The sequence below is a fragment of the Gouania willdenowi genome, chromosome 10 (genome assembly GCF_900634775.1).
Source record: "Gouania willdenowi chromosome 10, fGouWil2.1, whole genome shotgun sequence".
NCBI lineage: Eukaryota > Metazoa > Chordata > Actinopteri > Blenniiformes > Gobiesocidae > Gouania > Gouania willdenowi.
Genome location: NC_041053.1, coordinates 5,045,879 through 5,072,231, shown reverse-complemented (window position 1 = coordinate 5,072,231; position 26,353 = coordinate 5,045,879). Strand labels below are relative to the sequence as shown.

Below are 26,353 nucleotides of genomic sequence, written 5' to 3'. Positions count from 1 at the left end.
TAAATCTAACTCTGCAACTCATAATATGCTTATTAATGATGTAATTACTAATGACTCTGGTGCGATTGCTTCTGCCTTTAGCCAACATATTTCACAACTTCCACAGGTCCATTCTCCTCCCTATGCTTCACTTTCTTCCTCTGATGCTCCATCTTGCAGCAGTTTCTCATTCAGTAGGGTAAGCCCAGCTGTAGTAGAGCAGATCATAAATGAACTTTCTCATAGCAGTGTTGGTCCAGACGGCATTGAGACCAAGTTTATCAAGCTTGCCTCTCATGTTCTATGTTTTCCTCTAGCCGATCTGTTTAACTTATCATTTAGTACATGTGAAGTTCCCTCTGCCTGGAAATGTGCAAAGGTCATCCCCCTGCATAAAGGGGGTGACACTAGTATTATAAATAACTATAGACCAATCTCTATGTTTAACAGTATTGTTAAAGTCTATGAGAAAATAGTCTTTAATCAACTATCTGAACACCTCTCAACCAATAACCACTTGTCTCCATTTCAATCTGGCTTTAGAAAACACTTCTCTACTACATCTGCTTTATTAAAATTTACCAATGATATTTTTTCTGGCTTTGACAATAATCTGCTTACTGGTGCTTTATTTATAGATCTCACCAAAGCGTTTGATATGGTCGATCACTATTTGCTTTTAGACAAGCTTCATTCTATAGGCCTGGATAGGTCTTCGCTCCTCTGGTTCAATTCTTACCTTCATCATCGGCAGCAGTGTGTATTTTACAATGGCAGCTACTCTGAAATTTCATTTATTGAGAAAGGTGTTCCACAGGGTTCTTCTCTTGGCCCACTTTCATTTTCAATATTTATTAATCATCTCCCTTTTGCATGCAATGACTGTAACATCCAACTTTATGCTGATGACACCGTGATTTATTCTGCAAAATCCAATATCTCTGATATTAATCACTCTATTCAGCATGACTTTAATGCAGTTCAATCCTGGCTACAATCTAATAAACTATTACTCAATAACTCTGAATCAAATTTTATGTTGTTCCAGAAGCGGGTTCGCCCAGTTTCAGCCAATGAGATTAAACTTACTTTTTCTGATTTGTCATCAGTCCCAGTTGTTGATCAGTTTAAATATCTTGGTCTATGACTAGACTCCTCACTATCATTTAAAACTCATATACAAACTACTACAAACAAAATTTCTTATCGCTTAAAATTGCTTTATCAATCAGTTAATTGTTTTAGTTACTCAGTTAGAAAAAGGATAATTTTACAATTGATTCTTCCCATTTTTGATTAAAGTGATATTATTTATCAAAACACCACTGCCACGATTCTCCAACCACTTAATGTCACTGACAATAGTCTGTGTAGATTTATCCTCCGCTGTCCCATTAGAACTCACCACTGCCAAATGTCTGAACATTTGTCATGGCTCTCTCTGGCATCTAGACGACAGCTTCACTGGCTATTATTTATATTTAAATGTATTAATTTAAGTTTTCCTGATTATTTCAAACAATATATAATTCCTTTCAGATTGTCATACAGTTTACGTCATGCTGATCAACCATATCTTGTAGTCTCTAGAGTCAAAAAAGAAGTCGGTAAATTTTCATTCAAATATAAAGCTCCACTTGACTGGAACATTCTCTCATTACCGATCTGCTGTCTAACCTCTGTCTCTGTTTAAAAATGCTCTTATCCTCCATCTCCAGAATATCTGTCAGTGTTTTTGATCATAGGCTATGTAACCTAAACCTTTTGATTAATATAATCTAATGAAAGCTCTTACTATCTTTAGATAGCTACCTTTAATGATATCACTTTTATTACTTATTTATTTTTTGTATAAAATATTTACTGTTTTGAACAACTGGCAAATGTAAACTGTTTGTGTGTGGGTGTGTGTGTATGTGTGTCTATCTATATTTTGTTGTATTTATTATTTTTGAAATACTGAATTCCTGTATTGTCTGCTCTGCTGTATCTGTCATCTTATGTAAGTTGAGGACCCCCTCAAAAACGAGATGTTCCATCTCAAGGGGCATATCCTCTAATAAATAAATAAATAGCTGATATACACTGATGAAGCAGCTTTACAAGGTTTCAACAGCGTCCAAACTGATCTTACCTATTCTATATTTTTAATTGGTCTAAAGCTGAATACTAAAACGTTGTTACTAATTTGTGTAAGAAATGTCCTTGGAGACCTTTATATTAACTTTTAGCCTTAAACACATGAAATATCCCTCAATATGTGGAAATCACCATTTTGGAGATTACAGCCAATCAGCTTTCACATATCATGTTCTTGTCTCGTCAGGATTACTGTTCCTATCCTAGAAATTGCAGTGAGTCTATTGAGACTCAACATGTCAGTCTGGTGCTTTAGGGCTTGGTTATGTGTCATCAAGTTTTATTTATTTATTTTTTTTTATTTATTCAGTTCATTTCCGACATGGTTGCATTCACAGAAATTCATTTGACATTCAGAGCAAAATCACATCATTGTTTTTTTTTTTTTTTTTTGTTTTTGTCCTTTTTCATGCCGGAAAGGGCGACGGAAAAAAGCATTATGCTTATCTAGATCCGTCCCCTAATTTGAACACAGATAATTTTACATCCAACCTCGTTTCTTCCCTTTTTTTTTTTTTTGTCCTCTTTTTTTTTTTTTTTTTTGTGATGTGTTCTCGTCTGCAGTCATTGTTCCTGTTGTTACTCCTCTTCACAATCTTTTTCCTCCGTATTTCCACGAGCTTTCTTTTCCAGTCGTTGTTTACGTTCCTCCAACTCTCCAAACGTGAAGTTCTTCAATGGAGAGTTGACTTGAGATCTGTATGCATGTAGAAATGTCCTCCTCGTTTTCTCCTTAAATTCAATCAATCTCAATCAATCAATCTTTATTTGTATAGCGCCAAATCATAACCAATGGTATCTCAAGGCACTTTACAGTAGAGCAGTCTTAGGGACGGACTCTTCATTTTATGGATACACACATATGCATATATACGTATATACACATACATATGTATCCCACACCCAACATGAATTCATCATGGCGGCAAGGAAAACCTTCTGTTAAGCAGCAGGAACCTTGTGTGGATCCCATTCCTATGATGAACAGCCATCCACGTTATGCTAAGGCTAATACAGGAGTAATGTGATCTCTTCTCCTAGTTTTAGTCGGTACACGTGCTGCAGCATTTTGAATCAGCTGAAGTGTCTTAAGCGACTTGCTCGGGCAGCCTGCTAAAAGAGAATTACAATAATCCAGTCTAGAGGTAACAAAAGCATGGACTAGTTTTTCGGCGTCGCCCTGAGACAGGATAGATCTGATTTTAGCAATGTTACGGAGATGAAAGAAGGCAGTTCTTGAAGTTTGTTTTATGTGAGAGTTGAAGGATAAGTCCTGATCAAATAGAACCCCAAGGTTTCTAACAGTTGTGCTTTGTGCCAGAGTAATGCCATCTAGGGCAGTTAGGCTAGCATAGGTTTCTCTAAGGTGTCGCGGGCCCAGTACAATGACCTCAGTCTTGTCTGAGTTGAGAAGAAGAAAATTTTGGTCCATCCAGGCCCTAATGTCCTTTAGACAGGCCTCAAGTTTAGATAGCTGAATTGTCTCACCTGGCTTCATTGATACATACAGTTGGGTATCATCAGCATAGCAGTGGAAGTTAACAGAGTATTTTCTCATAACATTACCAAGGGGGATCATATAGATACAGAAGATGATTGGACCTAGCACAGAGCCCTGAGGAACCCCGTAGCTTACTTTAGTGTACACAGAAGACTTATTATTCACGTGTACAAACTGGTACCTATCAGATAGGTAGGACTTAAACCAGTTTAGGGCAGTCCCTGTGATTCCAAGTAATTTCTCTAATCTCTCTAGTAGAATATAGTGATCTATAGTGTCAAAAGCAGCACTAAGATCTAATAAAACCAGCACTGAGAGTCGTCCTTCATCTGAAGCCCAGAGTAGATCATTAGTTACTTTAACTAAAGCAGTCTCTGTGCTGTGTTGAGCTCTAAAACCTGACTGGAAATCCTCGAACAGGCTGTTGTTTTGAAGAAATTCACAGAGCTGAGCTGCCACAACTTTCTCAAGAATCTTTGAAATAAAAGGAAGATTAGATATAGGCCTGTAGTTTGCTAAAGTGCTGGAATCAAGAGTAGGTTTTTTGAGAAGGGGTTTGATTACAGCTACTTTAAAGGACTGTGGCACGTAGCCTATTGATAGGGATATATTTATTGTCTCCAACAAAGATGGGCAGACCAGGGGAACAACTTCTTTAAACAGCTTAGTTGGGATCGGATCTGAAAGGCAGGTCGATGGTTTGGAGGATGAAATAATAGAGTTAAGTTCCTGAAGTCCTATATGTGTGAAACAGTTTAGGTTAGGCCTATTTACATTTAATGGTACAGCAGGCCCAGGTGAAGGCAGGGAGTGGCTAATTTTATCTCTAATCTTGTGAATTTTATTGTTAAAAAATGTCATAAAGTCCTCACAGCTGAGGGCTAGAGGAATCATGGGCTCAATAGAGCTCTGACTTTGTGTTAGCCTGGCTACAGTGCTGAAAAGGTACCTCGGATTATTTTTATTTTCTTCAATTAGTGAGGAGTAGTATGTAGATCGACTATGTCGTAAGGCTGTCATGTATTTACTATGGCTTTCTTGCCAAAGTATTCGTGACTCCTCTGTTTTATTGGAGCGCCACATTCTCTCTAATTTACGGGTTGTTTGTTTGAGTGTGTGAGTTTCAGAGCTAAACCACGGAGCTTTCCTCTGACGTTTAATAGTTTTTTCCCTCAATGGGGCAATTGAGTCCAAGGTGGATTTTAGTAGACTAGCAGAGCTATCGACAAGCAGATCCAGTTGAGAGGGGTTATAATTAATGTCATAGTTATTTATTGGATGGTGCACTGAGTTTAAGGCAGCAGGAATGGCCTCTTTAAATTTAGCCACAGCACTGTTGGACAGATTTCTACTCGTAACTATTTTATTGCACAGTGCGAGATCCTCTAGGATAATGTTAAAAGATATTAAAAAGTGATCTGATAGCAGAGGATTTTCAGGGTAGACTTTTAGATCATTAATATCAAGGCCATATGTTAGAACAAGATCAAGAGTATGATTTAAACGATGAGTAGCTTCATTAATAGTTTGAAAAAAGCCAACTGAGTCTATTAGGGACATAAAGGCTGAGCTCAGGCTATCACTATCTTTGTCCACATGGATATTAAAATCTCCTACTATCAGTATTTTATCAGAACTGAGGACTAAGTTTGATATAAACTCCTTGGGGCTTTCTCGGGTGTGTATGGGGGGGGCGATGGTTGCCTCTCGGTTTGGGATCTTGGGGGCGTTCGGGGGGCTGCTTGGCCGTGTGGTGGTCGCCGGGGGCCCCCGGGTTGCCCGCTCTTGCTGCTGGCCTGGCTGCTTCCGGGGCCCGGGGGCGGCTCGTGGGTTTTGCAGTGGCGGTTCTTGGAAATACATTTGTCATGGATGCACTGGCCTTGGGCTGTGGGATAACACTCATACTGGGCTCAACCACAGACACGTTGTTCCCAAATACCTGTTCTATGGAATTTCCACTCACTTCTTCCTCTGCTCACAGCCACCACCATTATTCCTAAGCCGCACACTGGTCACCAAACTGGCTTGATAACTCAACAATAAGCACAATATACACAACCACAATTTCACATCGCATCACTTGAAATCTATCGACTACTCCCCACCCATTCCATTTCCTATCTTGTATTCCTCTTCCCTGTTAACTTCCCCACCCCTCTCCAACCCCTCACCTTGGTGTAACACTGCCCTCTCTTTTTTTACATCCTCCCTTTAATAAAGTATTTCTTACCCTTCCCTAGGGAGGGCTGGTGATGGTCACAATTATGCAATGAAATAAATAAATTTATTTAATTGCAATAACAAAATATGCATTGCTGTTAAAAGATTGCACTTCTTGTAGTGTTAACCTTCGACAGAATGTGCAGACAAAAAAAAAAAAAAAAAAAAAAAAAAAAAAAAAGATATAAACTCAGAGAATTCTGATAGAAATTCAGAATAAGGGCCTGGAGGACGGTAAATTATCGCAAATAAGACTGGCTGGCAGGTTTTTGATTCGATATGAGATAAATTTAGAACCAGGCTTTCAAAGGAAGTGTAATTGGCCTTTGGTTTAGGATAGATTAGGAGAGAGGAATGATAAATAGCTGCTACACCACCTCCACGGCCTATGTCTCGTGGCATATGAGTATTTAAATGACTGGGAGGAGTGGCTTCATTTAAACTAACATATTCATCTTGATACAGCCATGTTTCAGTTAAACAGAATAAATCAAAGTTATTTTCTGAGATAAGGTCATTTACTAGTAGAGATTTGGATCTCAGTGATCTAATATTTAATAGAGCACATCTAATGGTTTTATGTTTTGGTGTTTCTAGATTTGAGATTTTAATTTTTTTCAGATTTTTATAATTGATAGCTCTTTTATTTTTATTTGATTTTATGTTAAAATCATTGTTTCAATAAACAATAATCTGAACGATAATCTGAACAATAAATTGTTTCAGATTATCTGACTGTTGTGTCTCTGCGTCAAGACTGTTCCAGAGGTTCATGGCTCTATACACAGTACTATGTTTGCCAACGTTTGATATGACCCTGTTTGGTCTAAACACATTATTATGTCTGAATTCATAGGGATTTTGATTGTATGTGAAACGTTTTTGGATTTGATGTGGTAATTTTTTTGATGAAGCCCTAAATGCGTGTATTTGTGTGTTGTAGTGTATTATTTCTTGCAGTTTTAGGTATTTTGACTTCTCAAATAAATCGTTTGTGTGTGTGTTGTGTGGTACTTTATGTAAAATTCTTATAGCTTTTTTTTGTTGTTTAAATAGTGGTTCAAGATACGTTTTGTAGTTATTACCCCATATTTCAGAGCAGTAATTTAAGTGCGATGCTATGAGTGAAGAATAGATTGTTTTAAGTGATTTGGTATGTAGGATTTGTTGAAGCTTCCATAGGATGTAACTGCTTTTGGCAACTTTGTTTTTAACTATTTGTATTTGTTTTTAACTATTTGTATATGTTTTTTCCATGTCAGCTTGTCGTCCATCCACACTCCTAGTACCCGATATTCTTTTACTTGTTCTATTATTTCCATGTTTAGTTTCAGTCTTATATCTCCTGTTTTTTTTCTCTTTCCAAAGTTAATGAATTTTGTTTTACTGACGTTTAGGGCTAGTTTATTTACATCTAACCATGTTTGAATTTTTAATAGTTCCTCATTTGTTGACTCTATTAGAGTTTTAATGTCTTTGCCTGAGCATAGAATGGTTGTGTCATCTGCAAACAACGTTAGTTTGAGGCAATTTGTGACTTTGAAAATGTCGTTTATGTATAGAATGAACAGTTTTGGCCCTAAAATTGAACCCTGTGGAACACCACATTGTATAGTTTGGCATTTTGATGTGTGTTCTTCAAAGTCAACATATTGTCTCCTATTTGTCATATAGCTTTTAATCCATTTTAAGGCGTTGCGCTTTATTCCGTAATTTTGAAGTTTTTCTTCTAGAATATCATGATTAATTGTGTCAAAGGCTTTTTTTAGGTCCAGAAAAATTCCGAATACAAATAGTTTTTTTTCTAATGCTTCTCTTATATTCTCCGTGATGTCAACTATAGCCATTGCTGTTGAACGTCCTTTTCTAAACCCATATTGTCCTTCATGTAGTATATTATTGTCTTCTATAAATTTGTCGAGTCTGTTCATGAACAGTTTTTCCAGAATTTTTGATAGTTGTGGTAATATTGATATAGGTCGATAATTAGTGAAATTACATTTTTCTCCACCCTTGTAAATCGCTCTGATTTTTGCAATTTTCATTTTTTCTGGGAAAACACCATTCTTGAATGATAGATTACTTATATATGTTAGTGGCGGGGTTATTTCAGCTGTTATGGTTTTTATTAGACTCATAGTTAGATTATTAACGTCTCTGGATTTTTTTGAGGTACAGGTAGTGATTATTCTGTCCACCTCTGCTTCTGTTACTTCTTCGAGTACAAGGTACTTATCAATGTCTTTCTTCTCATTGTCAAAATGGTTCCATTTGAGTGTTGGGTGTTTATTTATCTCTTTCTCTATGTCTTTTCCAGTATTTATGAAAAAACTGTTGAGTTCTTGTGCTATTATGTTTTTATTGTATTCTTTTACATTGTTTATTATAAAATGGTCTGCATTTTTTTCTTTGCATTTACGCATGGTTATGTTGTTTATTATTTCCTACAATTTTTTGTTTTTGTTTTTATTCTCTTTTAATTGTTTTTCATAATATTCTCTTTTTTTTTCTCTTAGTAAATTATTAACTTTGTTTCTGTATTTTTTATAACGTATTTCTGCTTTTAATGTTTTTTCTGTTATATATTTTTTATATAATATGTTTTTCTTTTTGCATACGTTGGCTATTTTCTTATTAATCCATGGTACATTGTTTATTTTACTTTTGGTTGTTATTTGTTTCAAAGGGCAGCATTTATCGTATATTGTCGTTATTGTGTCTGTAAATGTGTCATACGCTACGTTCACGTCTTCTTCCTTGAAAACACTCTCCCACGTCTGTCTTTTTATCTGTTGTTTAAAGTTTTCTAGTTGTTTTTCTCCTTCCAGTCTCCTGTATGTCTGTGTGTTATGATTTTCACGGTTCTTCTTCTCTTTTGCGTTTAGTATCATAAATATTGGTAAATGATCAGAGATGTCATTTATTAATATACCACTCTTTATATCTGTGTTTTGTATGTTTGTGAAGATGTTATCTATCAGTGTTGAGCTGTGTTTATTAATTCTGGTTGGTTGCGTTATGAGAGGTTTTAATCCATTTGTGTACATGCAATTGGCAAAGTCTTCAATGTGTGTATTTTTTAAAGGATTTAAAATGTTTATATTGAAGTCTCCACATATCAGTAATCTCTTATTTTTGATTTCTTCTATCATTTTGGTTAGTTTCTCATTAAATATGTCTATTTTACAGTCAGGTGCACGATACAAACAGCAGATTATTATCTTACGTCCCTCTGGACTTGTAATTTTCACTGTTATACATTCCATTACTTCTTCCACAGTTAAACTCAAAGACTCTATAATCTCCATATCTATATTTTCTTTTATGGATAGTGCTACCCCTCCTCCTGGCTTATGTAATCTGTTCTTATAGACAAATTTATATCCTTTTATCATAAAATCCATGCCTTTTTTTTCATTCATCCAAGTTTCTGATAGTGCTATTATGTCAAACCTATACAAAGTAGAGATGTAATCCTTAATGTCTTCAAAATTTGCATACATACTGCGACAATTACAGTGAACAAGTGACAGACCTTTTTCCTTCTTATTTTCCACTTTGAAGTCATTCTCTGTGTAGTAATGGCTGTTCGTGTATTGTTTCCAATGTGAAAAGTTGTTTGGGTCCACTTCGTCTACTTGATTAATCTCCCGTTGTTGATGTTGATGATGTTGCGGATGAGTTTTAGTGATTCTGTCCATATCCATGATTTTTATCAGTGTTCTTGACTTTTAGGCACCTCATTCGTATTTTTCCAGGTCTTCCATCCTTTGGACTAGAACGGGTTTTCCATTTTCTCCTCCTGGGGGTGTGATGTAAATCCTGCAGCCTCTGGTCCAGTTTTTCACAATTTTTCCTCCTTTCTTCAGTTGGCGTGCTTTCCATGCGATACTTGCATTCTGCTTCGTCAGGTTCTCGTTCATAAACACCATCGTTCCCACAAGTTTTCTTCCTTGTCTCATTATTTCAGCTTTATATTTCACGTTGGTGAATGTAATTTTCACATCTCTGGTGTCTTTGCGTTTTGGCAGCAGCTGGCAGTAGTTGATGATGTCTGGGTTCACTTCAATGCCTTTCGAGTCCAGGTAATCAATCACCTGTTCTTCAATCGATTTTTCGTCTTCGATGGTCGGATCCTCTGTTTGTCTTGTTGCACTGGCGTAGCTCCTTGGCCTTATCTTTAGGCCCGTGATGATGACATCCTTTTCTCTTTCTTTTCTTTCCAGATCTTCAACCCTCGCATCCAATGTTTTTATCTTTTCTGCATTCTTTACATTTTCTTCTTTCAGTACCTTGACATCATTCTCCAGTATTTTCAATGATTTCTCCAAGGCATTCGTCATGTTCTCCATCTTCGTAGATAGTTCCTGTCTTAAGGACATGAGATCCTGTCTCATCTCCTGTTTCATGTCCTTAATCATTTCTTTAAGCTCTTCTTTGAATAGCTTAAAGTTCTCTTCCATTTTTGGTGGCATGTCTGGGCCCAGTTTTCTCTCTTCAGATGCAGCTGGTCGCTGCTCGCTGGTAGTCAAGGTCGCGTTATCAGACGGGAGTATAGCTTTCCCGGAGAGCTCTGAAAACACATCTGCTCTCTTCCTTGGCTCAGGAAGAACTGAGCCAAGGAAGAGCTTATGAGCCAACGTCATAAGTTCCTGGGACGTTATGACGTTATTATAAGACCAGGAACTTTACAGAGGGACAGATGTTGACATTACACTTACACGGAAAATGCAAGATCAGACTTAAAAAGCCAGTTCAATACCGCGCTCAATACCGAGAGGGAGCCGTAATCTAAATTAAAATGAACGTTTGCAACTCCAAATTACTCCAAAAATAATGGATGCTCACACTTGGAGTATTTGGAAGTCGTTGACAAAGTTTCAGGTCAAACACATACCTCATCGGGGAGATATTCACTCCATGCACGCATACATAACATTCTTGCTTTTATAGGTAGATAGCAGCTTCTAACTCAGCTCTCATTCCTACAAGGAGATGTTTCATATACTAGTCTTTCACTTGGGGTGTTTATCACTTTAACAGTGAGTTTTAGATCAATTTTGGGTTACAGCTAGTGATGCACTGAAATTCCAGCCACCAAAAATAGCATTTTCAGTTGAGATGACGTCAGCAAACACCACACCCAGCGCGCCCTTGTCTGGAAAAAGGACAATGTGTCCGTGGAGCGGCCGTATTTCAACACATGAAAAGTTCACTTTCAGGTGAGATTTGAGTTTCTGTTTCAAGTTGGCACCACAGGTACGTACAGCCCTCTGTGTCGGCACACGGACTCCTACAGCACAGCCTGAGGCGTGGCTTTAGAGCAGGGGTGGGCAAACTTTTTGGCTTAGGGGCCACATGGACTTTTAAAAATTGACAGACGGGCCGGGTCAGCACCCGATGCATACATACATTCTTCTTCTTCTTGTTTATAGTTCAAATTTATAAAACTTCATAACAAATCAACCATATGCTACAGATTTGCAACTTTCACCCAAATTTTGCCCCAATTCTAAAGAAACATTTGTACATTTATGGAGAGACAGGCCTGTTAGTAGAGCAGTGATTCTCAAAGTGTGTGGTAGAGAATGGAGACATTTTCAATTTCATGTCAATCTTCTTAAAAACCCTTTCTTCATTGACAATAAAGATCATTAATAGGCAAATTTAGAATCCTAAAATGAATCAGAAATTAAAAGAACATTCAATTAAGACTGCATTAGATATGCGACTGGGATCAAAATGTAACGTGGAACTAAAATGCAAACTTTTAAAGCTGATTTAAGACGTTTATTTACTTTATTGTTTTCATGAGGTTTTTGGCACAGATTTGTTTTTTTATGCAGGGAAATAATTTCATTTAGTTTTTCAGTTTTTATTTATTTATGAAATATACTTGCATTATGAAACATGATGATACTTATTCCCTGTTAGTTCATTTCATACTTTTACTGAATTTCTTTCTTTTTTTTTTTGGTTTTCTACTGCACGTTTTACATTTGTTTTTTTTTTAATTCAGATAATGAGTTTAATTTAGTTTTTTGATTTATTATGAAATATTATATTACTTGTTCCTTGTTGGTTCAACACATTTTAACATGTGTTATTTGTCAGAATTATTTGGGGGGCAATGGGCACAGGTGGGACTTGAAAGTTCACATAACACACACACACACACTATATATATATATATATATATATATATATATATCAGGCACATGCAGTCAGGGTAGGCAAGGTAGGCAGTGCCTACCAAGGGTGAATTTAAATGAATGACATATTCATTTAAAAAAAAATTTTTTTTTCATTTTTCATTTATTTATTTATTTTTAATCATAATTTTTTTTTTTCAATTTCCGATAGCCTACAGGGCCTATAAGTTCGAAAGTGTCAGCATTTTTGTGCTTTTCATAGCCCAAATGAGTGACTAAACATTGCTATGCACCTATTTCCTGGAACGGCAGAGATGCTGCACACTCCTGTATTACGAGGAGGAGGACACGCCTCTCCCGAAGGCACACTGCTGCTCTGCCTTTAGCGGCTAAAGTTTAGCCCCATATCACGTGAACGGATGTTTGCGCATGCGCAGTCAGTTTCCCACGGACCCACTATGAAAAACCATTTACGCAAAAAGGCAAATCGCTACCCTGCCTTTGGGCGTAACCGTGCTATGTTAATCCAATACGTACGCACAGTGCATAGTGAATACAAAACAGATATCACGTGGCCGCATCTAGTGGGCGGGATTGCACTACAGGTTGGATGACAGCGATGGAGAGGATAAATACATTTTCACAACTTTCTTTTGAAGAAAAGCGACAGCTTTTAAAAGATGGGAGACCAACACCTGAGCTACCAGACCTTCAGCAAAAGAAACGTCAGAAAAGTGTGTGGACTTTCCAAAGTGAATGGTACAGATGGAAGGAATGGCTTTGTGGATGCGCCTCACGGAACCGGCTGTTCTGCTTCTGGTGTTTGCTGTTTGGCGGCCGTGGCATCACCGACAAGGTCTGGTCTGCTGAAGTTGGTGTTGACCATTCCAGCCACCACAACATCGGTGGAGAGGTCATTTTCTGCTTTAAACGCATCAAAACTTACAGCCGCAACAGAACAGAGCAAGGAAGACTTTCATCACTGGCTCTCATATCCATTGAGAAAGAGAGACTCATAAAGCTGAAGGCCAAGACAGCGGACTTTTACACTGCTGTGATCGACATCTTTGTCCAGAAAGACAGGCGCATGGACTTCATCTTCAAATAAAGTAAGTCTAAAGTTTAATCTCTCTCTCTCTCTCTCTCTCTCGTGATTACAGCGGTGGTCATTGTGCGAGCTGAATGGTGTGTGTATATGGTAAAATATGGTGTTTATGAAAAAATAACAACGTAAATAGCATGACGTAAGAGGAAGAGGTGCTGCACATTTTGAATATGTGCATAAACTTATTGTTGTAAAGGTTTTGGGTGTTGCGTGAATTTGGGGTGCAGACGTGGTTTCAGCACCGCAGACAGCTCCGCCGTCTGAGTCGTTGTCATTTTTTCCGTGTTTCCAACACAAACAACGGATGCGCTGCTGTGACATGATATATATCTTATTGGGAGAGGAGGCTATATTGAAAATTGCCATTGCTGTCTCATAATGATTGCACTTCTTGTAGTGTTGACCTTTGACAGCATGTGCAGACAAGGGGAAAAAGAAAGACAGGAGAAACAAAAGAAAGTCATTTGTGGTCTTGATTTGCAACGCCGTGCCTACCCAACCTTAGTGGTCACGGCACGTCACTGATATATATATATATATATATATATATATATATATATATATATATATATATATATATATAGTGTGTGTGTAAAAGTAGCTCAGTTAAATAAAAAGTATTTGCATGAAAAAACCCTCCAACATAATTTGTTTTGAAACTTTTGAAACATTGATTCAAGACATTTTAATGACAATTAAGGCCTTATTTTTAGATTCATGAATTGAATGTATTTTAAGACTTTTTAAGGATCCACAGGAACCTTGTACCAGACCTGGAAGTCTAACATCCAGGCATTTGACTTTTTGGCCGACGCGACTTATGTGAGGATTTTTCCAGTAAAAGAGTAAAATTCTTGGAAAGCGACTTATATACAGGTGTGACAATAGCTCTATTCCATATTTACAGAAAACCCTCAAAATTGATTTTAAAACCTGTATAATGTCTACAACGTTTTGCCATTTGGCAGAGGGGTGTGCCAACACAAGGATAATATTATCAAATGAGGACAAATGTCCAAAATAATAAAGCATTACTACTTCACAGAGTGACTGAGGTCAATCTTTAGGGATTAATGTGTTTTACCTGCCCAAAGGCAGGGGAACTATGACCTTTACAAAATATCTTTATATCGTATAAGGAAAACATTTGACTTTGTAGTTAAAAGATTTTTAAAAAACCCTGAGGCTTCAGCTTGATTTGCATTTGTTGATCTAAACCTGCAGCACCAAAAAAATAAAAAACTCTACAAAACTTATAAAGCAGTGGTCACCAACGTATCTAGATCTATGAAACATTCTCTGTTGATCCTAAATGTATTGTAAATAATAGACATAAACTACATCCAGGCTGATTAAAGTTTTGCATGCACCTCTTTCTCTCTCGATCCACTGCTTGTATTTTTAAGCGTTAGTGGCTGCATTAAATTGACCAATTGGATCAATGAATGATTCAGACACATTAACTAAGGCTCTACCAGGCAGTGTTGTTTTCAGCAGCCATCTTAGTTTTAGTCTTATTGGTTGAGAATGTTCTTAGTTCTATCTTTTTATATATTAATGCAACTTGAATGAAACGTGAGTGGATAAGCATAACAACTGATATGATCCATTTGTCTACCATTAACAGAATTGTTACGACTGAGGTCGGTGTGTCTGTCTATGCTGTGTGTGTGTGTGCTTTGGTGGGGGTGTCTTGTCAGCCTATCATCTGGGATTCATTCCACCTGCGGAGGAAGGGATAGAGTGACGGGTCCCTTCCTGATTGGTCAAACCTTCACAAGCCGACCAGTCAAAAAGGAGGAGACAACGCTACCTGACGGGGCGCGGCGGGGCAGAGAGAGGCGCATCGTGTCACTCTTCACTGGTCTCATCCATCGGAGCAGACAGCAGTCAGGAGTGTGGGACAAGTTGTGAGAGACTTTTGAGCGGCCATATTTTGTTTGTGTTTATTTTGGCCCACAGCTCCCTCCTTTAGTTAATTCTCTTTTGTGTTATAGAAAATTGTGAATAAATAATTGGAAACTTAGGTTTTGTCGATGTGTCTGTTTGAGACCAGGAAAAGGTGGCACACCGTCATCTTACGGTCCAGTTCTCCTAGGCTGGGCCGTAACATGAATTGGGGGCTTGGCCGTTAGTTTTTTTCTCCCTTCGAATTTTTTAGGCGCAGTGGTGAAGTTTTTTTTCTGGTTGGTATTTTTCTCTTTAGTGTGGGAGGAATTTAGGAAGGGAAATGGCAGATTTCTCTCTTGGGAGAAATTTGATAAATGTAAAAAAGTTGATTTATTAATGATTGCAAATCAGTTTAGTTTTAATGTGTCCTATCAGGCTCGAAAAGCAGAGATGCAGTCTGTGTTGGCTAAACAGCTGGTTGACGCTGGTGTGCTTCCTGCACGGGGCGGTGTGAGTGAACCGGTCGGCGGCGCACGCCAGGTGGATGCAGCGAAACCGATGGGTCCCGCTGAGTCCCCGTCTGGTGTTGACCGAAAATCGGCCGTGACATTTCTGACAGGGATGTCTGCAGAAGATCTCCGCCTGACCCTGGCGATCAAAGAGGCGGAAGTGAGACACCAAGAGCTGGAGGTGCAGACGATGCAGCTCCGCCTCCGAGCTATGGAGCTGGAGAGGAGCCAGCCTCCCGTCTCCATGCCACAGTCCAGCCCGCACAGTGCACCTGTTTCTTCAGGTGGGTTTGACATGAGCCCACACATTTGGTCTGGTTCCTCCGTTCCGTGAAGCGGAGGTTGACTCGTGTTTTAGTGCTTTTGAGCGCATAGCTGCAGCTCTCCAGTGGCCTGCAGAGTTTTGGTCTTTGTTACTTCAGTGTAAACTTGTGGGAAAAGCACAAGATGTGTGTGCTAGTTTATCCTTAGAGCAGAGTTTAGATTATCAAACGTTAAAGAAAGCTGTGTTCCAAGCATATGAATTGGTGCCTGAGGCATATAGACAGAAGTTTAGAAAAGTTGACAAGTGGTGTCAGGCAACTAACGTTAGAACTGTGGAAGAACTGTGACACGCGCACAGGCTCGGAAACTTGCCGATATTGACTTGTCTGAGTCGTTCATGGTAAAATTGGATGAAAATGTTAAATTTGATTGTGTTGAGCCTGTTGTAAAACCTGAAAATCAGTCTACTTGTCATAATGAAAGTTCATTGTTCTCTGATGAAGCTGAATGTAAATCGAGAAATGTTGATTTCTGCACAGAAAAGCGATCCCACGTTGACTTTGTGTTTCTCTTCTGCCACAGTCTCTGCTAGCACATTTCCAGCTTTCTTCTTAGAAAATGGGGTCCTGATGAGGAGGTGGAGACCTGATACGGATGAGTTACGTGCTGTAAATCAGGTAGTGGTGCCAACTGAATACCGGCCCCAAGTTCTTAACCTTGCACATGATTGCACCTTGGTATTAAAAAAATGTACCAACGTGTGGTGCGAAATTTCTTTTGGCCAGGTTTGAAAGCAGATGTTGCTATATACTGTAAATCGTGCCACACATGTCAAATTGCTGGAAAACCAAATCAGCCTGTTCCACCAGCCCCTTTGCATCCAATTCCTGTTTTTGGGGAACCGTTTGACAAAGTGATTTTAGACTGTGTAGGACCGTTACCAAGAACGAAATCTGGACATAAATACATTTTGACTTTAATATGTTCAGCTACTCGTTTTCCCCATGCCATAGCTTTACGATCCATTAGAACCAAACCAGTAATAAAAGCCCTTGTACAGTTTTTTTCTACATTTGGCTTACCTAAGGAAATCCAGACTGATCAAGGCACCAACTTCACATCTAAGTTGTTCGCACAAGTAGTTAAAGAACTGAACATCAAACATAGAAAATCCAGTCCTTATCATCCGGAGTCTCAGGGAGCCTTAGAACGTTTTCATCAAACCCTTAAATCCATGTTGCGCAAATTTTGTTTGGAGAGTGAAAAAGATTGGGATGAGGGTTTACCTTTGTAAAGTAGCCAGAAATCTAGCCAGAAATCTATAAAACAACAAAAATACAAAAAATAAAAACCATTAAAAACAGTTGATACGCTCCCGCTGATGGCTGGGCTGATGGCTGCAGTTACACTAACCACTATGGAGTCTGATTTATAAATCCTGCCCTATGCTCCTTTAAGGATCCGTTGGAACCCTGTGAACATAATCTGTTTTTATTGGTACCCTTTGTTACAAAAAGTATTGATTGTGAATCAAGAATCAGTTTGAATCAAATCATCACCCCAAGAATCAGAATTGAATCAGAATTGAATCTTGAGTTGTTGGAAGATTAATTTTACATCATTAATAATTACTATCTAATCACAATATGGATCAATACAACATCCAAGTGTAATGAAAATAATGAATCAGACCAAATCTACACCGTAACAGCCCTATGTACTTAAAAATGAATAGTACGGACTCACCTTTCCCAGAGGGAAGCTGTTAAGGAAGGCTGGGGTGCGGTTTGTCAGCCCAAAGGTGAAGGCAGGGTAGCTGCTGCCAACTTTGAGCTGAGCTCCGCTGTACTGGGCTGTGATCTGGGTCTTGAAGGCTCGCCAGTTCTCTGGGTAGGTGAACAGAGTCTGAGAGGAGCAGGAAGACAGGGTTCAACATTTAAAACAAGCAAGGGTAAAAACTAAATCCAATGCATTAAAAATAAATATAATAAAAATCTAGACGGATGCATATTCAATCATCTTGCATTCTTTAAAATAACAGTCATTAAGGTTATTTAGCATCCAACAGCACCATGACTGAATGAATAAATGAACTGTTTGGTCATTCAATTCTAAAATGACTAAAAAGTGCAGCATCTATTGAATAAAAAACTAGCATACTTATCCATAATCCATACTGTTCATTATGGGATAGTTTTATTTGCTGGAAACTCTTGTAAAGGGAAATACTTAGAAAACCTTCAGAATAGCTTTAAAAATGGCTAATTATTGGCTGCATTTCTTATAGACTGTGGCTATTGATACGTTATATGTATCCATAGACTTCAATGCATCTTCTATACATACAAAGCCCCTCACTGGCCAGTTTAGGTCACGTGATAGATGCACTACGTGACTTAAAGGCTGCGTCCGAGTAATCCCTCCTATCTCCTTTCCTATCCACTTTTCTATAACCCCGTGGATGACGTCACAGGGTTAAGGAAAGGTGTTAGGAGAGGAGTTAGGAAAAGGTGATCACTTCAATTCATTTATTTAATTGCAATAATAAAATATGCATTGCTGTTAAAAGATTGCACTTCTTGTAGTGTAAACCTTCAACAGCATGTGCAGACAAGGTGAAAAAAAAAAAAAAAAAAGGAAAAGGTGATCACGTTTGTTTTGACGATCAGACGCACTTCCACTAGGTGATGTAATAATCCTACGGCCACGCCTCCTTTAATCATAAAATTCTAACGCTCTTTTATCATAAAAATCTAATGTTCTTTCGTCATAAAAATCTAATGTTCTTTCATCATAAAAATCTAATGTTCTTTCATCATAAAAATCTAATGTTCTTTCATCATAAAATTCTAATGTTCTTTCATCATGGCCACCACCTTAAACACTTTCAGGGGTTAAAGAAAAGACACTATCTCTAGACACTTTCTTTCTTATAAAACTCACACATTATTTTGGGCTAGTAATGTCTATTACAATGCTGCTCTGGCTATAGAGCCTTTATCCATATCCTTACAGTCTCTTCCTCAGTTTCAAGGAATCTCTCATTCCGGTATGAATTTTAAATTGTCCCTTTATGCAGATGATTTGCTTTTATACGTTTCTGATCCTACTCTTAGGGTTCCCTCGATTAAATCGTTGTTGGAAAAATTCAGTTTACTCTCAGGATACATAGTTAATTTACTTAAAAGTGAATGCTATCCAGTAAATTTGTTAGCTTTTGAGTTGAACCAGACAGATATTCCATTCAAACTTAGCCCCTCTGGATTTAAATATCTAGGAATCAACATCACCCGCACTTTACCTTCCTTATACACAGCTAATTTCACCCCATTGATTAACCAAATTAAAGCAGAATTTCAGAGGTGGGGCTCCCTGCCCTTATCTCTTTTGGGTCGAATAAACACAGTTAAAATGATATTTTTTCCCCGGTTTCTCTTTCTATTTCAATGTATTCCGGTGTTTTTGCTCAAAAAGTTTTTTAAGACTCTCAACCATCTTATAATATCTTTTTTGTGGGAAGGCAAGAACCCCAGAGTGAGGAAATCTCTGTTACAAAAGATGACATTTAGTGGTGGGCTTGCTTTGCCTAATTTCCTACATTATTATTGGTCATCTCACATTCATAAATTGACCTATTGGCTCCGGTCACAAGACTTGTTGTGGTGCAAACTTGAACACTTGTGTTGTTCCTCATTATCACTGGAAGCTCTGTTGTCTTCTTCTCTTCCAATTAATCCCTCTAAATATACATAAAGTCCTGTGGTACAGTCCTCTTTGAAAATATGGTCACAATACAGGAACCATTTTAAGTTTCTTTCAGCATCAATAACAATGCCAATCATGAAAACTCATCTGTTTCCCCCCAGTCTCACTGACGCTACATACATGCAGTGGAAAAATGCTGGCATCAAAACTTTTAAGGACCTCTATAAAAATGGTACCTTTTTAAGTTTTTCTGACCTATGCTCAGCAAGGGGACTTCCAGCCACTCATTTGTTCTGCTACTCTCATTTTTAGAGTTCATAAATGTATCTATACTTAGAGCCTGATACATTTTTTTTTTATTGTGAATTGAATTAATTTGTGTTATTTTTATTTTATTTTTTTATTGACATTTTGACAAACCTTTTATTTTGTACGGATGCCTTTGTGGAAAATAAATTAAGTTCTAATTGTGGAAGATATAATTTTTTCCTTTTTTGGTTTCTACATGAGATGTTTACTGTATGTAAGAAAACCAACAATAACCGTGGGGGTGTAAGTAACTAATAACTTTTACTTTGATTACTATTTAATTGAGCTACTTTTTACTTTTACACGAGTAAAATGTTCATTAGTTTTCTATTGTTGTATCAGACGCTGCCTCATTGGTAGTAATTATGCCTGATGTAACAGTCCAGACATAAATCCACTATGAGGAGTAAAATGTGTGTGTGTGTGTTTGCATTATTTATTTTAATATATTTGATCTTCTGATGATAATATAACATACATTTAATCACAAAAGGCAGCTTCGAACAGATCAATGTTGACAGGTTGTCATGGCAACTCAGGCTAACATGGAAGCTCAATGTTGACAGGTTGTCATGGCAACTCAGACTAAAATGGAAGATAAATGTTGACAGGTTGTCATGGCAACTCAGGCTAAGATGAAAGCTGCAGAATCTACACCAATCTACACTCCGTACACCGTCAGAAACGAATAAAGTAGCTTTAATAACATCGATTAACGTTGACCAGCAGATGTCATCAGTGAGCAACGTTTGAGATCAAGGTGAGTTTCTAATAATAATGTCAACTTTAATGACTAATTTAGTGATTTTCCACAATCCAGTGTGTAAATACTGCTTGTTTTAATCTAAATGTATTTACATATATAGTCATAATCTTGTGTGAATGAGCTGATATTGTTAAGATCTTTGGAACGACTTTGTCATAAAAGCTCTATTTAAATCTGTTCGTTTTAACATTTAACATTTAGTCTGAATTGGATCATTATACACAGTGTGTGTGTGTGTGTGTGTGTGTGTGTGTGTGTGTGTGTGTGTGTGTTAGCGGCATATAATAACGGAATGTCTCACTGCATGTAAAGCTAGGGTTAAGAATGAATGAACCATTTGATTCCTTTTTTAGACAATCAACTTTTGCTTTTTAGAAAACGGAAATTGCATCTCAGGAAATGTGACTCGTAAATATAAAAATGAATAAAACACAAACAGAACAACATAACTTTCTACTTCTGCCAAGTCCAAACATCTTCTCAGATATCTATAACTACATAGATATCTTTATTTGAGGAACATTGAAGATCACTTGAACTAAAGTTTAGACTTGGTGACGTGACGTTTTCCATATCTTTAACTTTCATTCTACCAAGTCCAAATGAGGTTTGAGATAAATGTGATGTTCATTTTGAAAAAAAAAACATAGGATTGAAGAGCAGATATTTCTAACCAGTTTCCAGGTTAGAGATTAAATGTGTAAACAGTTTGCCATTGGTTTCCATCATCTACCACCCACCACTAAAAGTCATGTGATGTGTGATATCATCAAAGAAAGGTTTCTACTGTTCATGGGGAATGTTTTTTTTAAATATAAATTAGCTGTGAATGGATTAAAAAAAAAACAATCGATTGCAAATCTGACTAAATAATCACAATTAATCACAACTTGTGAATTTCAATCAGAAGTTACACTGAAATTACGTGTATTTATAAGTTACATTTGAGGCAGAATGTGTAAATTCATTTGTTTTCCCAAACAAAATCACTGAGAAATGTGTGGTCCATGCAGACTTTAAAGGTTTGTGCTATGTTAAACTTCAGTCTGTTATTACACAATATATTGGTTATTTTAAAGAAAACAAGATTGTACATTCAAATAAAGTGTGCAAAAAATCTAACCTATAATTTAGAGTTCCAGTGTCAATATGAGAGAACCTTAGAACTAATTTGAACCTAAAGGTGATCTCAGTGAGATAGACTCAGAAACATTAGTAAAGGAACACTCCACAACAATGAGAGAGTTCTGTTAATGTGCTGCTTGTCTCTGTCCCTCAGTGTGTGAACATGTCTACTGCCTGCAACGGGATGTCTGAACATCACTTCCTGTGCTCCATCTGTCTGGAGGTGCTCAATGATCCAGTCACCACACCATGTGGACACAACTTCTGCAAAACATGCATAAGCACATGCTGGGATACCAGTACCACCAGCAAGTGTCCCGTGTGTAATCAGGTGTTCAGCACTAAACCTCAGCTGAAGGTCAATATTATGATGCGTGAGTTGGTTTCTCAGTTCAGACTTGAATCTGAGCGTAAAGCAGCAGCTCCAGGAGAAGTTCCCTGTGACGTCTGCACTGGAACCAAAGGAAAGGCCCTGAAGTCCTGCCTGGACTGTGTGTTTTCCTACTGTAAGACTCACCTGGAGCCGCATCTTACAGCATCAGGCCTGAGAAGACATCAGCTAGTGGAGCCTGTGAAGAACCTGGAAACCAGGATGTGTCCAAAGCACAGCAAACCTCTGGAGCTGTTCTGTCTGAGCGATCAGACACGTGTCTGCTTGATGTGTTCTGTTTTGGAACACAGGAGTCACCAGTTTGTCCCTCTGGGAGAAGATCTGTTTGAAGACAAGAAAGTTTATCTTCAGCAGATGATCCAGAAGAGACGAGAGAAACTGAAGGAGATCAAAGAGTCAGTGAGGATCAGGAAGGACGCTGCAGACAGAGAGATAGCTGAAGGTGTGGAGATGTTCACTGCTCTGATGAAGCTTGTTCAAAGAGGCCTGAACGAGCTGATAGAGAAGATGGAGGAGCAACAGGAAGCAGAAGAGAGAGAGGCTGATAGTTTGATCAAAGAGCTGGAGGAGGAAATCTCTGAGCTGATGAAGAGAAGCTCTGAGGTGGAGCAGCTCTCCCACTCTGAAGACCACCTCCTCCAACACTTTTGCTCCCTGAAAGCTCCTCCAGCCACCAAGGACTGGACAGAGGTCATGGTCCGTCCATCATCATATGAAGGGACTGTGCTGAGAGCTGTGACTCAGCTGGAGGACACACTCAGTGACAAGATGATGAAGATGAAGATGTTAGCCATGAAGAGGCTGCAGCAGTTTGCAGTAGATGTGACTCTTGATCCTCTTACAGCTCATCCTAACCTCGTCCTGTCTGATGATGGAAAACAAGTTTGCTACAGTGATGTGTGGAAGAACCTTCCAGACAACAAAGAGAGATTTTCTCCTAGTGTTAATGTTTCAGGGAAGCAGAGTTTCGGTTCAGGCAGATTTTACTTTGAGGTTCAGGTTAAAAGAAAAACTAAGTGGTATTTAGGAGTGGTTAAAGAATCCATCAACAGGAAGGGATACGCCCCTCTGACTCCTAAGAATGGTTACTGGACTTTGATACTCAGAGATGGAAAGTTGTATAAAGGATGTGAAGATCCTTCAGACATTCTTCATCTGAAGTGTGTTCCTGAGAAGGTGGGTGTGTTTGTGGACTATGAGGGGGGTGTGGTCTCCTTTTATGATGTTGATGCTGCAGCTCTGATCGACTCCTTCACTCACTGCTGCTTCACTCATAAACTACAGCCATTCTTTAGTCCCTGTTTAAACTATGGTGGTAAAAACTCAGCACCTCTGATCATCTGCCCTGTCAATCAAAGTGAATGATCAGTGTCATGATGAAGTCTCACCAACAATAGATTCAATGGTTCTCTGCAACCATTCACTTCTCCAGGTTGGTTACGCACTCCATCCAACCTAACATGTATGTTTCTCAACAGTGGGAGGAAACATTTTATTAAAGAAACTTCACATTTGGTGTTTGGATTGTTTTATGATCAGTTGAAAGGTGTTAGTTGCTAGTAAAATAGGAACATGATGATTTTTTCTATGAAATGTAATGGAAAAAAAATGCTCAGGTTATCTAAGGAGTTTTTGTAAGTCCATCTAAGTTTAATTTATAATTGTGTTGAGTATAACTGTGGTACATTTTGTTTCCAAGTGTTGTATGTGGGTATAAATGTTGTTTTTTGTCATATTACTTTTGAAACCTACATGTAAAAGAGGGTGATTGAACCTCAAAGAAGTATTCTATGTTTATCCAGGGTTACTTAATTTTAATTGAGTTTAACTGTTTTGTTTTTTATTTATTTCTCTCTGAGTTTTATTTCAAGAAAAAAGACTTGTAAAGATCACATGCATTTATATACTTTATTACTGTATCTGTCACAGTGTGTTGTATGCCACCCTTTGTAAACTTTGTGTGATTGTTCAAACAAAAATACAGAAAAATAAAAAATGTGGTTAAAATAAAACATTTGCAAATTTCCTTTTTTAAGTCACTATTACTCTTCCTCATTAACTTACCCTTTAATTAAAGAGAAACCGTGAAGTTTTGGTGTTTAAGAAGTGTTTATCACACTGGTAGCCCTTTGGATTATTCACTAGTTTTAAAGTAGCTCCATGTTTCACAAAGGTTGGTGAGTTGTTCTTTAGATCAGTGGTTTTCACGGCACGACCGCCAAAATAAAGGTTCCAGAAAGCGGGGACCCCCACTGTAGCAGAAGGTGGTTGAACACAGACATGAACTTTGAAGAACAGTCATGTGGAGACAGGATCATCTATAAGGGGGAATAAAGGGGAGAGATTTTTGGGGTCCATCCATAAAGTACGCAAAATGATGGTCCATTGTTCTATGAATCTGTGATAACCACATTTATAATATAATATAATATAATATAATATAATATAATATAATACAATGTAATGTGATGTAATATAATATAATATCCACTGTTATCCAGGAAGTTTACTATCATTATAGTCATCTTAAAGAAATCCTTTTATTTAATTAGACAAAGTGACCAAAATTAGGAAAAAGGTGGTGACATGGGTTTTTAAAACCACAGAAATGGGTTAAAAGTAGCAAACTAGAGTGGGTAAAAACTGACAAAAAGTGTTAAAAGGGTTTCAAATTGTCAATATTGGAACAATTAGTTGAAACTGGCTAATAATGGGTATGACAATTTGTGAATGTGGTTAAATTGGCCAAAAAGCATGGACTATATTGAAAAGAGGTTAAAAGTGACAATAATGGGTCAACATTTGTCACATTAGGTGGAAAAGTGGTGGAAAGGGTTTATATCGGCTGAAAATGTCTGGAAAGTGAAAACACGTGCACAAAAGGCATTGAAATAAGATTGAGAAGTGTCAGAAATGGGAGTGATGTAGCAAAAATGCTTTAAAAGGAGCAAAAATATGGCAAGAAAAAGTGATGAAAACATGTTAAAATATGGCAAGTTTGGTTTAGTTGCAGAAAAAGGGTAAAAATGAGCAAAAAACGTGGTCCTTTAGATACTGGTTCCAGGCTGCTGTGGTGTGTGCAGTCTCCTCTGTGGCCACTAGGTGTCAGCCTTCCTCTGCTAACAGCCTGACTCTTTGGATGGAGGTAAAAACCTATGTTTAGCTACAAAAAGTCCCTTTATGCACTGTTAAATAATCCCAATATGATTCTGAAATCTACAAACCAGTGACAATAAGCTGTTTCCTGGTCAGAATACCAGTTGTGAGTGAAGAAGAGGAATTTAAAAGTTAATGAAGCTCCGTGAGTGAAGCACGTATTGTGGTTATCCTGCTACATGCTAACAATAATTAGGACTTTACTGGTTTAAAAACAGGTGTTAATCTGTCCAGGTATTCTCCCTAAAACCAGTCGGAGGGATGACAATTATGTTTCTTTGTTTGCTGTACTATAGTGCACTTTGTAACACTAAAACAATGCTAAAGTAGATACTATTAGCTAGCGGCCACCAGGGACGAGCAGAGCAGCACAACCGGAGACCCCCCACGGCAACCCCCAAACAGTCATAATTATGAGAAAGAAAGTCATAATTATGAAATGAAGTCATAATTATGAGAAAGTCATAATTATGAAATAAAAAGTCATAATTATGAGATAGAAAGTCATAATTATGAGAAAAAAGTAATAATTATGAGATACTTAAACACTTTTACAGCAGCTTGTTCACGTGGTGAGAAGACACTGAGAGATGGCTGATAAGACTATCAAAGACTACTTTAGACGGGGATTTACAAATGATGAAATACTTTGTTTGCTTGCAAATTCACATGGAATTTTTCTGAGTAAACGCACCCTTGAAAAAGGATACTAAGCAAAAAGAGGCTCTGGCATCGAAAGGATAAAACTGATGTGGCTGAGGTAGCACAGTTTATTGAACAACAAATGAAGATTTCTGGTCAGTGCCATGGGTACAGATGGATGTACCAAAAATGTTGGCTAAACGGAATTGTGACTGACAGTGAAACTGTTCAAATATTGCTAGGTTCTGTAAACCTTCTGATGAAGGTGGCTTATTGTTTTGTAGAAATATTGGCCAAAGACAAAACTAATCCTTTAACACATTTTGAATTGCATGAAGACATGGAGTTTGGAGTGGACTGGACCAAACCATGTGGTTATTGACAGCCTAATGATTTGGTCCCACCTTGTGGATGAAGCCATATAGGTCTGTTAAAATAAATAGAAAACTAGAATGTAACACACAAGTTTTATCTTTACATTTTCTGAATGATTGGGCTTA

At 37.8% G+C, this 26,353-nt stretch overlaps 1 pseudogene; it reads left to right on the top strand.

Annotated features, from left to right (window-relative positions):
* The first annotated feature begins 22,735 nt into the window (after positions 1-22,735).
* On the top strand, positions 22,736-23,990 carry LOC114471524 (E3 ubiquitin-protein ligase TRIM21 pseudogene; annotated as a pseudogene).
* Positions 23,991-26,353: the final 2,363 nt, after the last annotated feature.